Source organism: Dermacentor albipictus, unplaced genomic scaffold (genome assembly GCF_038994185.2).
Source record: "Dermacentor albipictus isolate Rhodes 1998 colony unplaced genomic scaffold, USDA_Dalb.pri_finalv2 scaffold_21, whole genome shotgun sequence".
Classification (NCBI taxonomy): domain Eukaryota; kingdom Metazoa; phylum Arthropoda; class Arachnida; order Ixodida; family Ixodidae; genus Dermacentor; species Dermacentor albipictus.
The window spans coordinates 275,989-293,197 of NW_027225575.1; positions in this window are offsets into that span (position 1 = coordinate 275,989).

The window sequence follows — 17,209 nt, forward strand, 5'->3', positions numbered from 1 at the left end:
GTCTCAAATTATTTGCCTCAATATATCGCGAAAGGAAAACACATATCGAGCTGCGCTGAAATTTCGCGTTAGGGAGTTTTGTAATGGTTAGACATGTGGACCCATATTCACACATACGCTCTTGCCCTATCATCATCATCATCATAATCATCATCAACCTAATTACGTCCACTGCAGGGCAAAGGCCCCTCCCATACTTCTCCAACTACCCCAGTCATGTACTAATTGTGGCCATGTTGTCCCTGCAAACTTCTTAATCTCATCCGCCCACCTAAGTTTCTTCCGCCCTCTGCTACGCTTTCCTTCCCTTGGAATCCATTCCGTAACTCTTAATGACCATCGGTTCTCTTGCCTCCTCATTACGTGCCCTGCCCATGCCCATTTCTTTTTCTTGATTTCAACTAAGATATCAATAACTCGCACTTGTTCCGTCACCCAATCTGCCCTTTTCTTATCCCTCAACGTTACACCTATCATTCTTCTTTCCATAGCTCGTTGCGTCGTCCTCAATTTAAGTAGAACGCTTTTCGTAAGCCTCCAGGTTTCTGCCCCGTACGTGAGTACTGGTAAGACACAGCTGTTATGAATTTTTCTCTTTAGGGATAATGGCAATCTGCTGTTCATGATCTGAGGATGCCTCCCAAACGCACCCCAGCCCATTCTTATTCTTCTGAATATTTCAGTCCCATGATCCAGATCCGCAGTTACTACCTCTCCTAAGTAGGTGTATTCCCTTATCACTTCGAGTGTCTCACTACCTATCGTAAACTGCTGTTCTCTTCCGAGAATGTTAAACATTACTTTAGTTTTCTGCAGATTAATTTTTTGACCCACCCTTTGGCTTTGCCTCTCCAGGTCAGTGAGCATGCATTGCAGTTGGTCCGCTGAGTTGCTAAGCAAGGCAATATCACCAGCGAATCCCAAGTTACTAAGGTATTCTCCATTAACTCTTATCCCCAATTATTCCCAATCCAGGTCTCTGCATACCTCCTGTAAACACGCTGTGAATAGCATTGGGGAGATCGTATCTCCCTGCCTCATGGCTTTCGTTATTGGGATTTTGTTGCTTTCTTTATGGAGGATTACGGTTGCTGTGCAGCCGCTATAGATATCTTTCAGTATTTTTACATACGGCTCGTCTACACCCTGATTCCATCATGCCTCCGTGACTGCTGAGGTTTCGACTGAATCAAACGCTTTCTCGTAATCAATAAAAGCTATATATAAAGGTTGGTTATATTCCCCACATTTTTCTATCACCTGATTCATAGTGTGAATATGGTCTATTGTAGAGAAGCCTTTACGGAATACTGCCTGGTCCTTTGGTTGACGGAAGTCTACGGTGTTCCTGATTCTATTTGCAATTACCTTAGTGAATACTTTGTAGGCAACGGACAGTAAGCTGATCGGTCTATAATTTTGCAAGTCTTTGGCGTCCCCTTTCTTATGGATTAGGATTATTTGAGCGTTTTTCCAAGATTCCGGTACGGTCGAAGTGATGAGGCATTGCGTATACAGGGTGGCCACTTTCTCTAGAACAATCTGCCCACCATCCTTCAACAAATCTGCAGTTACCTGATCCTCCCCAGCTGCCTTCTCCCTTTGCATAGCTTCCAAGGCTTTCTTTACTTCTTCCGGCGTTACCTGTGGGATTTCGAATTCATCTAGACTATTCTCTCTTCCATTATCTTCGACGGTGCTACTGGTACTGTATAAATCTCTATAAAATTCCTCAGCCACTTAAACTTGAAGTGGTCTGCGCTGGACGCATGAAAGAAGACGAAGGAATGGGCTAGGGTAAAAAGTGAGAAGGAAGAAGTTGGAATAAAATGGCGGACGACACCCGTCTCACTTAGATTATGTCATTTCTGTTGCCGTTCTAGTTAGGAACGCTACATTTTTGGCGCAGCCGACAGTTTTCGAAGACCAGCCATGCGGGTGACGTTTTTCGTCGACCAGGCGTCATCGGCGTCTGTTGTGTTCACCCGATACCAAGTGCACGGTGAGCCAGCGACGGACCTTCCTCTTGAAGTTAGTTCTACCGCGCTGATCAACGTTGTGCTGCAACAAGCTGCAATCAGCCGCCAAGCCCTCGTGCAAACAGGATCGGTGACAGTGAATCTACAACTGCAGACACTGAGCGAACTCGTTCTGGAACCCATACGACGTGGCACCCTCAAAGAGGAAACGCCTGCCGGGAAGGTGAGCCTAGACTTGAGTGTTATGGAACTGCAAAGGAACATTATACAACAGATTGAAATAATGAGAATTTTCGTCCAAGCGCTTAGTCGAGAGCAGTCAGCACGAAGCATTGTTGAACCAGATGTTTTTGAAGGAAAATCGCAAAACGCACACTACTGGCTGTGGTTTTTCGAGTACGCCTGTGACAAGAATCTGTGGCACTCCTACGACACAAAGATTTTGCATATGCGCCACTATTTGGACGGTATAGCCAGAAAATGGTATGACGTGCAACTCATAGATCATGGAACAACATTTTGGGAACTGTGGAAAAGCAACTTTTTAGCGGCTTTCGAAGGCAACGCAGTAGAAAGATGGGATGCGGCACTGCGGTTCAGTTACACAGGTGGCTCTCTGCTTGGGTACTGTCTTGAGAAGCGTCGCCTGTTGTATTCTGCAGAACCGAAGCTGTCGTCTTCTGCTGTTGTAGCTTTGATAACGCAAGGGTTGTGTATCGAGATCCGTAGTCATGTCCAGCTCAAAGGTCCAAGAACGTTTGATGACCTTCTGAACTTTCTACAGACCTCAGTGCCAAGAATTACATCGGGAAGACAGCCAGATGGTAGAACAGAGCAACTTGATTCCCGTGAGCAGAGTGAGCTTCTAGAGTCGTTGCCGTCAACTGAATGTGAACACAGCTTCATAAACAAATCTCTGGGAAGCGTAAATCATGACTGTGAGGATGGTGAAAAACCAATTACCGCAGTTCACGGCAACCTACTTCCATATAATCTGTCTACCGTGCATCACAAGCCCCAGAAAAAGAGCTTCAGTGAGACAGTGTATTTGGTGTCGTCAAGCTTATTGTACGCCCCCATTAAGGTAGATGGCATTGAAGTGAAGGCTCTCGTTGACAGTGGAGCTTCGGCATCTATTATCAACAAGACTCGAGTGGATGCCAGTCGTCTGCACGCTGGTAGAACATTGCGTGTCCAAGCCTACGATGGGTCAGTGACCATGCATAGCGAATGGGTAACCCTGGCTATTGAATTTCAAAGAAATGCTATTACCAGTGACGTATTGGCCATTCCTAACGTCACCTACGATTTTCTTTTGTCCCGTCCAGACATGAAAAAACTTAAGATGAACCTCTATTGGGATGACAAGATAATGGCCGAAGACACGATAAGAATAGAAGACCCTGGTGAAGAACCTAGTGTATCAAGGCTAAGTTTTCACCACGAAGACATCAAGACTAAGTACCCAGAGCTTAAATGCATGGGAAGCTACCCTCCAGCAATGAAATCCCATGTCGTTCCTTTCGAGCTCGCAGATAAAACAGTGGTTCGTAGAACCCCCTATAATATGTCCAGAGATAAAAAGGTGTGGCTGAAAAAGGAGTTGCAAGAAATGTTAGACGCAGGTATCATCCGGCCTTCTGTATCCCCATTTGCTTCTCCTATAACTATTGCACCTAAAGAAGACGGGACATTCCGCCTCTGCACAGACTACCGGGCTCTCAATCGTCAAACTGAATTGATACCTTATACAATGCCGAGAATCGACGACATCATTGACGAAACCGGTGGTTGTCATTGTTTTTCACGAATGCAAGGGCTTTTGGCAGATTCCACTAAGTGAAGAAACGAAGAAGTACACCGCGTTCATAACCCCATTTGACTTGTTGGAGTACAACCGCCTACCATTTGGTTGGAAAAACTCCCCTGCGTGGTTTCAGAAGATTATGACGGACATTCTCAAACCTTACCTGGGCACATTTTGCAATGTGTACATCGACGACATCATCATCTACTCAAAGACAAAGGACGATACCGTAGTCATCTTTCAAAAGTTCTTCATGCCCTCAGTCTTGCCCAACTCAAAGTCAACTTCAAGAAAAGTGCGTTCTTTCAAGATACCGTAGTATTTCTTGGCAGGGTGTTTGATGGATAGACTAAAAGCACCAAGCAAGAATCGGTAGAGAGAATCTCCAAGCTGGTAAAGCCTTACGATGTGCACTCCCTGCGCGTTTGTCTTGGCCTTGCAGGACACTTCCTGGCGTTTATCAAAGACTACGCACTGAGAACAAGGTGCCTCACACGTTTAACTCAAAAAGACGTGCCTTTTCATTGGGACGAGAAGTGCGAAGCTGTTTATAGTGAGCTTGTGAAACTAATATCGTCGGACCCCATTTTGCGAATACCGGATTTTTCTTTGCCTTTCGTGCTGAACACGGACGTATCACATTATGCTACCGGTGCAGTTCTATACCAGAAGCCATCCAAACAAGCTGATCAAACCAAACACTACGTCGTGGGGTACTACGGCTATACCCTGAAACCCGCCGAAATCAATTACTGTTCCGCAGAAAAGGAAGCTCTGACCGCCTTAAAAGCTGTGCAGTACTTTCGTACTTACCTGGAAGGTGCCAAATTCATACTTTTCACGGACCATCAAGCATTGACTCAACTTCTGAGCATGGCCCAGCCAAGAGGCCGTATTGCTAGATGGGTGAACTATCTGCAACAATTTGATTTCGTAATTCCGCACCGTCCTGGCCCACTCCTCACAGACGCTGACGCACTCTCAAGATTACTTGTACAGGAATCAAGCAATAATTCAGAGACAATCAATCATATTAAGCTATGGGAAGGTACAGAAAAGCTCCAGTTTATCAATGGAAGGTATCACGTACCACCAACTATGATTCCAAGGATTCTTCATCTATACCACGACACCACTGAGTCGGGTGGACATGATGGCTTCTGGCGCACTTATAAGAAATTGCTCATGAGATTCACATGGCCGGGCATGAAAAACGACATCAGCCATTACATCCGCACATGCCACCTCTGCCAGGTGAACAAAGTTAAATTCAAGCAATCGACAGACGTTATGACAAACCCTGAATATTCAAGCGTCCCGTTCGAAGTAATTCATTTGGACTTCGCGGAGCTCAAACAGAAGGGGGAAGGAGTCAAGCGAACGCAAGCTTTCTTGCTCTCCATAGATGAGTGCATACGGACGATTCCGGCTAAAGCTGGCAAAGAAGACGCAAACAGCGTAATAGACCTCCTCAAAGCTGAGCGTTTTAAACACACAAAGACGCTCGTCTGCGACAACGGGCCGGCGTTCCGGAGTGCCAAGTTATCAAAGTGGGCCCAGGAGCACGGCATCATGACAAAGTATTCTTCTCCATACCACCCGGCAGCAAACGGCCTGTCGGAACGTGCCATACGAGACATCAAACAGTATCTGAAGATGTATCCAGACTTTGTCGGTGGCTGGAAGTGCTGTCTCGAGGCCGCTGTGAAGCATCACAACAGATCATACACCAAGAGTTTAGGCTGCAGCCCTCATTTTGTAACTTCAGGTACAGCGCCCATACTTCCTGCAGATCGTGAGCTAGGTCTCCTAAAGAACCTCGAACTTGCGGAAGTAAGGAAAACTGTCAAAAAACAGGACATCTACAAGCGCCGCATGAAGCGAAACTTTGATAAAAGGCACAGTAGCGAGATACCGGACATATAGCCTGGAGACTATGTCCTTGTAAGGAAAGGAGCTGTGCCCTCAAATTCAAAATATTGCGGACCATTTCAAGTTATTAAGACTGCATGCCAGCATGGAATATTGAAGAATGTCTGGTACGCCGGAGCCTCGGGCCAAACGGAGTGCGCCGCTATTGGAAACGTATTCAAGTATTACCCCAGGAGGTGTAATTAAAAGAAATCCGGAAGAGTGAAGTGGTCTGCGCTGGACGCATGAAAGAAGACGAAGGCATGGGCTAGGGGTGAAGTGAGAAGGAAGAAATTGGAATAAAATGGCGGACGACACCCATCTCACTTAGATTATGTCATTTCTGTTGCCGTTCTAGTTAGGAACGCTACAAAACTATCTCATCCATATTAGTAATGATGTTGTCGGCTTTGTCTGTTAACGCGCACATCTGATTCTTGCAAATTCCTAGTTTCTTCGTCACTGCTTTTAGGCTTCCTCTGTTCCTGAGAGCATGTTCAATTCTATCGATATTATACTTCCTTATGTCAGCTGTTTTACGCTTGTTGATTAACTTCGAAAGCTCTGCCAGTTCTATTCTAGCTGTAGGGTTAGAGGCTTTCATACATTGGCGTTTTTTGATCAGATCCCTCGTCTCCTTCGATAGCTTACTGGTATCCTGTCTAACGGAGCTACCACCGACTTCTGTTGCACACTCCTTAATGATGCCCACAAGATTGTCGTTCATTGCTTCAACGCTAATGTCTTCTTCCTGAGTTAAAGCTGAATAACTGTTCTGTAGCTTGATCTGGAATTCCTCTATTTTCCCTCTTACCGCTAACTCATTTATCGGTTTCTTATGTACCAGTTTCTTCCTTTCTCTCCTCAGGTCTAGGCTAATTCTAGTTCTCACCATCCTATGGTCACTGCAGCGCACCTTGCCGAGCACGTCCACATCTTGTATGATGCCAGGGTTAGCGCAGAGTATGAAGTCTTTTTCATTTCTAGTCTCGCCGTTCGGGCTCCTCCACATCCACTTTCGGCTATCTGACTTGCGGAAGAAGGTATTCAATATCCGCATATTATTCTGTTCTGCAAACTGTACTAATAACTCTCCCCTGCTATTTCTAGTGCCTATGCCATATTCCCCCACTGCCTTGTCTCCAGCCTATTTCTTGCCTACCTTGGCATTGAAGTCGCCCATCAATATAGTGTATTTTGTTTTGACTTTACCCATAGCCGATTCCACGTCTACATAGAAACGTTCGACTTCCTGGTCATCATGACTGGATGTAGGGGCGTAGACCTGTACAACCTCCATTTTGTACCGCTTATTGAGTTTCACAACAAGGCCTGCCACCCTCTGGTTCATGCTATAGAATTCCTTTATGTTACCAGCTATATTCTTATTAATAAGGAATCCGACTCCTAGCTCTCGTCTCTCCGCTAAGCCCCGGTAGCACAGGACGTGCCCGCTTTTTAGCCTGTATATGCTTCTTTTAGCCTCCTAACTTCACTGAGCCCTAATATATCCCATTTACTGCCCTCTAATTCCTCCAATAGCACTGCTAGACTCGCCTCACTAGAAAACGTTCTAGCGTTAAACGTCGCCAGGTTCATATTCCAATGGCGGCCTGTCCGGAGCCAGGGATTCTTAGCACCCTCTGCTGCGTCGCAGGTCTGACCACTGCCGTGGTCAGTTGTTTCGCAGCTGCTGGGGACTGAGGGCCGGGGTTTGATTATTGTGTTCATATAGGAGGTTGTGGCAAAGTACTGCACCAGGGTGGCCAATCCTGCTCTGGTGAGGGAGTGCGTTACCGGTTTTGGTGACTGGGATCAGGCCACACTCCAGGCCTGTTTTATGCAATTTAACCAAAACGCGGATTTTTTTAAAAAATCCGGTGGAAAATTACGCGGCACCGGGATTCCAACCACGGAGCTCTTGCACGCGAGGCGGCTGTTCTACTTCTACGCCACGGCTGCACTTTTTTTTCTTTATTGCATGGAATTATCGGTACTGTCAAACCAATGCAGTTACGTTACATATGAACATACAAGAGAAACAAATTTACAGATAGTATACGGTCCAATGACAGTTCAAAATTCCGGCAAACAAATACAAGCGTCCAGACGCGAAATCCATTCAGGGACGGGCGCTGCACTTGCGCTATAACTGTTCTTAAACGCAGATGTCAGTCACTTGAATCGGACATATTAGAGAAGGCAGCCGGCCAATGACAACGCTTACGAACGCTTAGTCGCTTTCTGAATTCTCCCCATAGGCACAAAGACAAGCAAGCAAGCATGGCAGTGGACAGAAAGATTATATTCATCATCCGCAAATTTCCTCCTATAACTCCGCCATTTCAGACACCCTCATACGGAACCGACTAGTATACGTCATGAGTTGTCATGGAAAATTTATCTTTTGATTGCATTTTCGGTTTTGATATATGCTTTCTTATGTGTTTCCCCTCAATCGTGCCTATTCGGTATTTTGTATCTGCGTCTCTGACTTTACGTTGAACGTAATTTTCTTTGCCCCTGTCCGCGTCGTCATCGTACTGTTCACTTGGTTCTTTTTCTCCACCGTGAGTCAACGTTTTTCTCATGAACCTCACCAGTCTATGAGTACTGCAGGATGGACTCTTCCAGCGATCTCCAACTACACCTATCTTGCGTCAGCTAATTCTATCCTATGTCTGCAAATTTCTAGGGACCCAGCGCGCGATCCTGATCGTTAGGGGTATCCTCTTTGAATCGAGGGTGGCGACAAAAAGACGCCTAGTCTTTATGAGCCAGTGCCAGCTCCCCATGTGGTGATGATGGTATGAGATCTGCTTTGACTCGGTGTGGCAACAAATAGTCTTCTAACCTTTGGGCGCCAGTGTCATCTCCCAATGTGATGATGATTTGAGCATTCACTTTGGAGCCGTGGTGGCGACAAATAGTTACCTAGTCTATGTGAGCCAGTATCATCTACTGATGTGCTGATGATGATATGCACATCCCCTTTGAATCCGTCGTCGGTGACGGTGACAATCAGTTACCTAGCCCTTGTGAGCCAGTGCCATCTCTCGATGTGGTGATGGTCATATGAGCATCCACTTCGAACCGAGGTGACGACAAATAGTCACCGAGCCTTTGTGAGCTAGTGCCATGTTCTGATGTAATGATGAAGATATTAACATGCCATTTGAAACGGGCAGGTGGCCCATGCGGCCAATGTCGTCCGTTAAAACTTTCTGGTGCATTTAAATCGTACGTTATCATTACACTCTAAGCTAAATTATTCGCAGTCCAACGTTCGCTTTGTTGCGTATTATCCCTTCTTTTGCACCACCATCCTTCCATCTATCTTTTACCAGTCTCCCCAGCCTGAGTATCAATTACGTCTTCCCTAGTGATTTTAAATCATAACGACTCTCTCCTCGTTCGAGCCGAATGCTCCCGTGTTTGCCGTTGGATAGCTACTCTGTCATTTTAACAGAATATGTTCAATGACTTCTACACCATTCTCATACGCTATGCAAGAGTCGTTTTTATCTGAAAGTTTTCTGCTGTAGCTAAAAACATAAGCGCGCAACCCGACGAGGATGGTGAAAGAAGACGGGAGACACATGAGCGCTTGTGTGCCTCCCGTCTTCTTTCACTGTTCTTGTCTGGTTATGTGCTTCAAAATTTTATCCATGTCTTATCAGCATGCCCGAACAACCACATTACTTTCTACTATAGCTACGCATTTCAGACACCCTGATCTGGCTTCGAACAATAGGGCAGTGCCCTTCGAATTACCATAGAAAATTTTCCTTCTGATTTCATTTTTTGCAGTTTGATATTGTGCTACAGCTAGCATGCTATCCATTATTTCTGTGCCGTACACTGTTTCTGCGTCTCTCATTTCTATACCGCCTTTATACCACCACTCGCGTAACCTTTCTGGCTAGTTCTCTGGTTCTCTTCCTCCACTGTGAATCAACATTTTCCCGTCATCATCACAACATTGTCGTCGTCGTCGTCACAATAATAATAATAATAATAACAATAATAATAATAATAATAATAATAATAATAATAATAATAATATACCTACTTTTGCTCACTGCAGTACGAAGGCCACTCCCCTACCTTTTGCCTCTATCTTATGCCTGCGAATTTTCTAATTTCATGCCAACACCTAATTTTCTGTCACCCCCACTTATCTGCCCTACGCATTATGCATCCTGCGCAGCTCCATTTTTTTTTCAATTTGATTTCAACTAGAGCACCGGCTACCCCGGTTTTGTTTTTGTTCTCTAATCCACACCGCCGTCTTCCTGTCTCTTACGGTTACGCATATTTTTTCTTTCCATAGCTCACAGTATACGGTGCTCAACTTCTTATCAAGATTCTTTGTTAACCTCAAAGTTTCTGTTCCATTTTTTTAGTATTATTAGGAGGCAATGATTGTACACTTCTTTTTAAGCATAGCGGTAAGCTGCCAGCCGTATTTCAGTAATCCCTGCCCTATGATCTCCAACCCATTTTTTACTCTTTTGCAACCTTCCTTTTCATGAGGCTGACTGCCAATCATGAAATTACCTTTGTCAAAACATTACCTTTGTCTTCTGCATAACTGAATAATATTCAACTATACTCTTACAATTTGTCGGCTGAGGTTCTCAAATGTTTTTTTTTTTTCAAGTAATGAACTCTGGGGTTTTACGTGCCAAAACCACAATTTGTATATGAGGCACTCCGTAGTGAGGGACTGCGGATTAATTTCGGCCTCTACGAGTCCTTAACGTACCCTAAAGCACGAGACACGGGCGCTTTTGCTTTTCGCCCCCATCGAAATGCGGCCGCCGCGGTTGGTATCTGATCCCGGAAACCTCGTGCTTAGCAGTGCGGCACCATAGCCGCTAAACCACCGCGGCGGGTTTTGTTTCATCTCCAGCGTTGTTAAGTAGGCAAATGTCATCTTCGAACCGCAGGTTCCTGAAATATTCGCTGATGATCATCACTCCTAATCCTTCCCAGTCTAATAACTTGAATGCTTATTCTAGGCATGTAATGAACAGCACTGGAGAGATCGTCCCCTTGCCTGACTTTTTTCTTGATTGATATTTTCCTTCTCCTGAAATAAATAGGTTAGTGGTGAAATCTTGATAGATATTGGCTAAAATATTCACCTATGATTTCTTTACTCTTTGACTATGCAGTGTCTTTCTGACGGCTGGTATCTCTACTGAATGGAACCTTAACAAAAGAATTTCAGAGGCCGCAACTGAAGTTGGAGGTAAGGCACCGAGACAGCAAATAGAAAAGCTCTCCCAAGCAGCAAAAGACCCAATAAAGAAACTACAAACAAGAAAGTATGTAAATCGAGAGATCAGATAGAATTGGTTGAATACGAAGGAAGTAAATGATTTTCGAAATAATAATATTGAAAAGGTTGAGGAACAGTAACAAATTAGGGCAGCATGAAAGGAGTAAGAAGAAAAAATTGCATTGGGAATAACAAGATGTAAGCAGTGAAGATAAGCAGGGCAATGTCATCCCCAATTTCGACGATATAGTATAGGCAGCAACGTATGCTATTCTGAACTTTACAGTAGATAGAGCAGCCAAGCTACCTTCATTGGAAGTTGTGACCAACAGGACACAGAAGTTCCATGTAAAACTAGCGTTGAAGTTAGAATGACTGTAAGATATATCTAGTATAGAAAAACGGTAGGAGAAGATGTAATAACCGTGGATTAGATAAAAATTGAGGGGATATTATACTGAGAAGCTGGCGACCTTTTATCTGCAAAGCCTCATGACTTCAAATGTGCGAGGGACTTTGAAGTATTCCGACATCATATTAATCTATAACAAGACAAGCGCTGAAGAATTGCATAATTAGAGGACCATTAGTTTGGTTCTGGTATTGTACAAAATATTTACCAGGCTAATTAAGAATAGAATCAGAGCAACGCTCGAGTTCAGCTAACCCATAGAACAGATTGGTTTCAAAGAGGTATTCAACGTTATGGATCAAATACATGTCACAAAATCAGGTAACTGAGAAATCTGCGCAGTACAACGAACCTCTCTATATGGCAAAATTTCGCGTATGCAGGTACGCGCACATAAATAACCAAAGTTCCAAGAGCTAGTACAAGAATGCGAAGTACAAGTTCGATGCTTGAGTGGTGAGGGCAGTTAGTAAAGTCCTGTGGCGCGTTAAATTGGTTTGGATCGTAGGCGTATCTGTTGAAATGCGTTCTCTGAAAAAAAAAATTCACCTGTAATTACGATACTCCCTAATGCTAGTTTTCAGGGCAGCAGTTTAGCTGTTTTGAATTCATGATATATTGTGGCGAAGAATTTGATTCTGAACGACAGGGTCCTCTCAGTGACGTCGCAGAGCCTCTGCTCGGGCGGCACGTTTAGCAGCAGCGGCAGACGAAGCATTTCCACCGGTTGCGTCGTTCATTGATCAGAAAGAAAGCGTGAATACGGGAACGCGTGGTTCGCGTGGAGCGCACTCTTTAGCGGCGGTGGCGGCGCAGGCGAAGTAGCGCATGCACAGTGGGTCCGAAGCTCACGCCATCGCTTTGTTGCCATATACGGTATCGGTAGACGCACTCGCCGCATGCCTGGTTGTCGCCGTGAAGCACGTCTCCTGCGGCACATCGCTTTCTTCCTGACCATTTAGCCATACTCTCCTCCTCCGCTTTCCTCCTCGCGCCGTCTTCGCTATCGCCATCTTTCATCCCCCACTGCTCTCCGCGTTCGCTCTTTCATCCTTCGCTGTGCTCGTTCGCTCGGTTACTCCGAGGGACCCCACCAACGCTCGACGCAGGAATGTTTTTTAGAGTCTTTTTATAGCGCACATCCTAGGCGCCCGTTCCTGCGGCGAGCGTCGGTGGCGTAACCAAGCCAGCGAGCACAGCGAAAGATGAAAGAGTGAACGCGGAGCTTGCGATGAAAGCCGCGAGCCACGAACGGCAGAGAACAATGAGAGTTGCCCCTTCAGTGACGTGCACGCGGGAAACTGGTGTCATGCAGACCCGCCCGACCGCTCGATGCGCACTCGTATCTGGTCTGAGCCAGACCGCTCGCTTTGTACTATCCTCTGTTCGTGCCAGCTCTCCCTCTGTGTGTGTCTCTTGCTTGTTTGGTTTGCTTGGTTTGGTCTCGTTCGTGCTTCTTTCGATTGCCATGGTTTTCGATTGTTTTGTAAGCTGATTGCATGCACGACGCGAATTGCGTAGTACTCTCTGGAAGCCACGCGGCACCAGCGAATACACTGCAACTTTCGACGAGTCACGTATAAAAGCCGACGCGCTTGATCCACAGATCAAATTTTTGACGATTTCCGACTCTGCTACACATCTCTCTCAAATTATTTGCCCTAATATATCGCGAAATGAGAACACGTACAGAGCTGTGCTCAAATTTCGTGTTAAGTAGTATCGTAATCATCGGTGAATATTTAGAGCTGTGTTCGCAAAAAAGAAAGATAGAACAGCAACTACGCCTCCCATTCCGTTCCCCTGACTTATTATGTCACGATAGCGTAAAAGAAACTACCCTACCTTTTACGACGCCCACAATTGTCGAAAAGCTTCAAAACAGACCGGCATTCAGTTGATGGGAGGTGCCGCCAGATCGAAGAAGCAAGTTCGCACAGGAGCCAAACGTTGAGCACAGCACACTTGTGAGCAAAGCATTTCGCGAACAATGGGGAGTAGCACCAAGTCAGAAAGCACCCGTCAAACGATGTCGCGACAACAGCAGCAACTCCTCGACGCACACTCTGCCACCTCACAAGATAATTGAATTAAATTCTGGGGTTTTACGTGCCAAAAACACGATTTGATTATGAGGCACGCCGTAGTGAGGGTTAAGGATTAATTTTGACCACCAGGGGATGTTTAACGTGCCCCCAATGCACGGGACACGGGCGTTTTTGCATTTCTTCCCCATCCTCACAACACAAGACGCTACGACACAACGCGCAAAACACGCGGAATGCGCCGAGCAGACAGCTAGGCTTGCAATTTGGTAATACTTTTCGAAATAAACGTGCAGCGCTAGTGCAGGTACTACACATAAACTAGAGTGTACTAGAACCATATTCTAGAAGACTCCCACTCAAACTGTCTGAACAGGCACTGCACTCTGTTGCACTCGCACGGTGCTGCAAAGGAACCAGTGCAGAAGATGCAGCCAAATCAAACACACTTTTGCGTTTTCATAAGTCACGCCAGTAACGGCAGAACCACCGAAGATTTTCCCCCTTTATAGTATGGCGCGTTGAGCGTGGCCCGCAACTGCGCGGCATTCAGCTATTGCCGCAGCCGTTCACACACTCCGAGATACCACACCGCGCAGGGCTTCGTCAAAGCCGGCCACTGAGTCGAGCAAGCCGCTTCCGCCTGGGCGCGCGTTCATGAATGAAAGCCTGCATATTCAATTAGACGCGCTTCTCCGACCCAGTTCTCTTTCCTCTCGAATTCTAGGGTGCCTCGATGTGCGCGCCTACCCACACGCCGTGCGCGGTGGCACACGCGCAGCGAAGCACCCTGTCGATGCTATGGACAAGAACGCCACCGAGAGCGGCGCTGCTGCGCCGGCGTTGAGAGCGCCGCATGTGAAGCAAAATTCTATTAGCGGGTGGTACCCCTCTCCCATCTCTCGTTCGCGCCGCCTTGATTGCCTCCTGCACTGCGCGTGTTTGGGCACGTTTCGTGCCGCGCGCGGTGTGTGCCTACGTGTGTGCGCGTGGACATTTCTTTCGAAGGGCGGTCTACAGTCTGTTTCACATTTAGGGGAAAACTCGAAGCGCATTGCATCGCGATGCGGCGAGCGCTTGAGTCAGGCGGCGGCAGCAGCTCGCACAGGTGCTCGAGGGGCGAGATCTTGGACGGCGTCGTCTGCTACGGCGGCGCGCGCTGGCCGCATTGTCGGGAAGCGTTCTACTGTCAGGTGCAGGGCGCCGATCACATCGTTACTGCGTGAAATGAGCCGGTATTCTTTGCTAAGCGTTGCGCGACGCCCACTGATACGCCTCGAAAGTAAGTTCATCGCTGCAGGGCAGTCATAGACGACGTACTGATTCCATACATTCTTGACGGCCCGTTTCTAGGAGGCGACTATATATTCTAACGCGATAGGACGCCGATCCACACTGCTCGAGCTGTGCAAGAACTGCTAGAAGAGCGCGCAGTCACTCTCTTGGAGCGGCCGCCTCAATCCCCGGGCGCCAACATCATGTAAAATGTCTGGGGCTCGTTGAAAGTATCGCTGGCGCACCATCCCCTCTATCAGTCGCCCGAGGATAGGCTTCGATCCACCATCGTCAGTGACTGAGACGTGCTGCGAATGAACACATCCCTGATCAAGTCATTCTACACTTCACTGCCTTCCAGGATGAGCGCTGTCATCGCTGCCGCTGGGGACATGACGAGATACTAACTGAAGTTCCGAGCGTGACGTGTCCAATTCCACACCAGCGGGCAGGGTCTGTCTGGTGTAGCGAATGATTGTCGAGAAAAATCACTTCCAGCTCATTGTCTGAACCTAAAACTTTCATTTAATCGTGTCCGTTTGTTTCATCGTGTTCGACACCCATTGTTGAGTGCTTTGTTTTCCTTTCGAGTCAAACAAAAACTGAGCACGTTGCGCGCACATCTTGGTGCGTTTTGTCACTGCTCATTACGGTAGCACACACAGTGAATAAATATACGTGCACACGCTCAGTACTCCGGCCTTTCGAAAGAACAAATGAACCATGCTGTCAAAAGAGGTTTGTGGAACTCCATTATCACCAGTGAAGGATCAGAGTTTGGCGACGCACAACGTTTAGTAAAGAATATCAGCTCAGTTCCCGCGGTACCGATGAAATCGGTGCACTGCCCCTGACAGTAGCACGCTTCCCGAAAATGCGGCCAGCGCGCGCCGCCGTAGCAGACGACGCAGATCACGACTCCGCCCTCGAGCGTGTGCGCCTGCTCGAGCTGCTGCCGTCGCACGACTCCATTGCTTGCCGCATCGCGATGCAATACGTTCCGAGTTTTCCCCTTAGTGTGAAACAAACTGCACACGCTATATTTGCCTTTAAGAAGATCGGTACGCTTGACGATTATTTTTATGGCTGCAATGCGGCGAAAGGGCAGCGTCTGCTTAACCATGTAAGTGACGCTGAGCAGGTAATTGGAAACGACATCGTATGTGCCACCAGAAAAATCGTCAGCACATACGATGCGGCACATACATACGGCACCTACGAGCTAAAGTCATTTTTGCAGTTTCTCACATTATGTTTGCTACAAATCCGTGTTGTCTCTGATGGCGACAACGGACTTCTATCGACACTGTGCGGAAATAAACACGATATATCGCTGCATAGCACAAGCACGACATGCGCACACAACTTTAACTAGTACGTCCCCTACAATATTGAATAGAGGCAGCATTGTAGACAGCTCGGCTATTTTTTAACAGTACTCAAGAGACGGAAGTTGAAAGTATTAGTAATCATTCCTGCTTCAGCAATGCCAGCGCGACCAAGACGCGGGTGTGTATCGTCCAGTAACCCGATCGATCGGTGCAGTGGTGAAGCGGGAATGAACTCCGGTGATGTTCAATGCATCATGCACATATTCAATTCCTCGGCACGCGTGAACTTCGGCCACTGCTAACGCATACAACAGACGTGGTTTCCATTCTTGGGCAGCGCACACACTAACGAAACACGAGAAAGAAGACCGGACAAGCGCTCGTTGTACTTAGTTTTTATATGAATAAAAGGATTATGTACCGAGTAATTATTAAATTCACGTGGGTTACATATAGAAACCGTCATACACTCAGGAGTGATCAATGAACGAGCTCGCTTCGTTTGCCAGTTGTTTACTTCGCTCGGCGCATGTCTGTCGTCTGCTTCTTTCGTAACATTTTCTTGTGAATCGGCAGAATTTCACTGGTGGCATCAACCCTTTCATGTTTACATTGCTGTCGTGACAGTTAACAACACAATAATAATTTCCGGTCATCCGAAGAGGCGCCGTTGCAAACAAGAGAAGTTTCGCGCGCAGCGCGAACAGAACGCGGGCGCGACCGCGAAGGGAAGCGGCGACGGAAACCTACGCCCGTTGGAGATGAAATCGCTCCGCCAGGGGAGAAACGAGCGCTGGCGTCTAGGATGAAACTTGGCGTGCGGTCGTCCATGAGCGTCCTTCGGAACGGGGCGGGTGGTTGCCCCACCAAGCTCTTGCTGTTATATTACCCAATGTCAAAACATAGGTTAAAACCTATGTTAAAAGAAAAACCTATGGTAAAAGAAAAAAAAAACCTATGTTAAAAAGGAAAGAAAAGGAAAGGAAGAAAAAAAAACACGATGAATTCCCATAACCAAACTTCCTGAACCCCTATTGGGAACTTCGTTTTTGCACGCCTTCGTTTGTCGTTTCCCTACTTTTCTTCCACCAGTCTTCCAAATCGCCTCTTATTAATCTCCATTGCGGACATGTTTACTTTCCCCCTGCTCTCGCTGAACCCA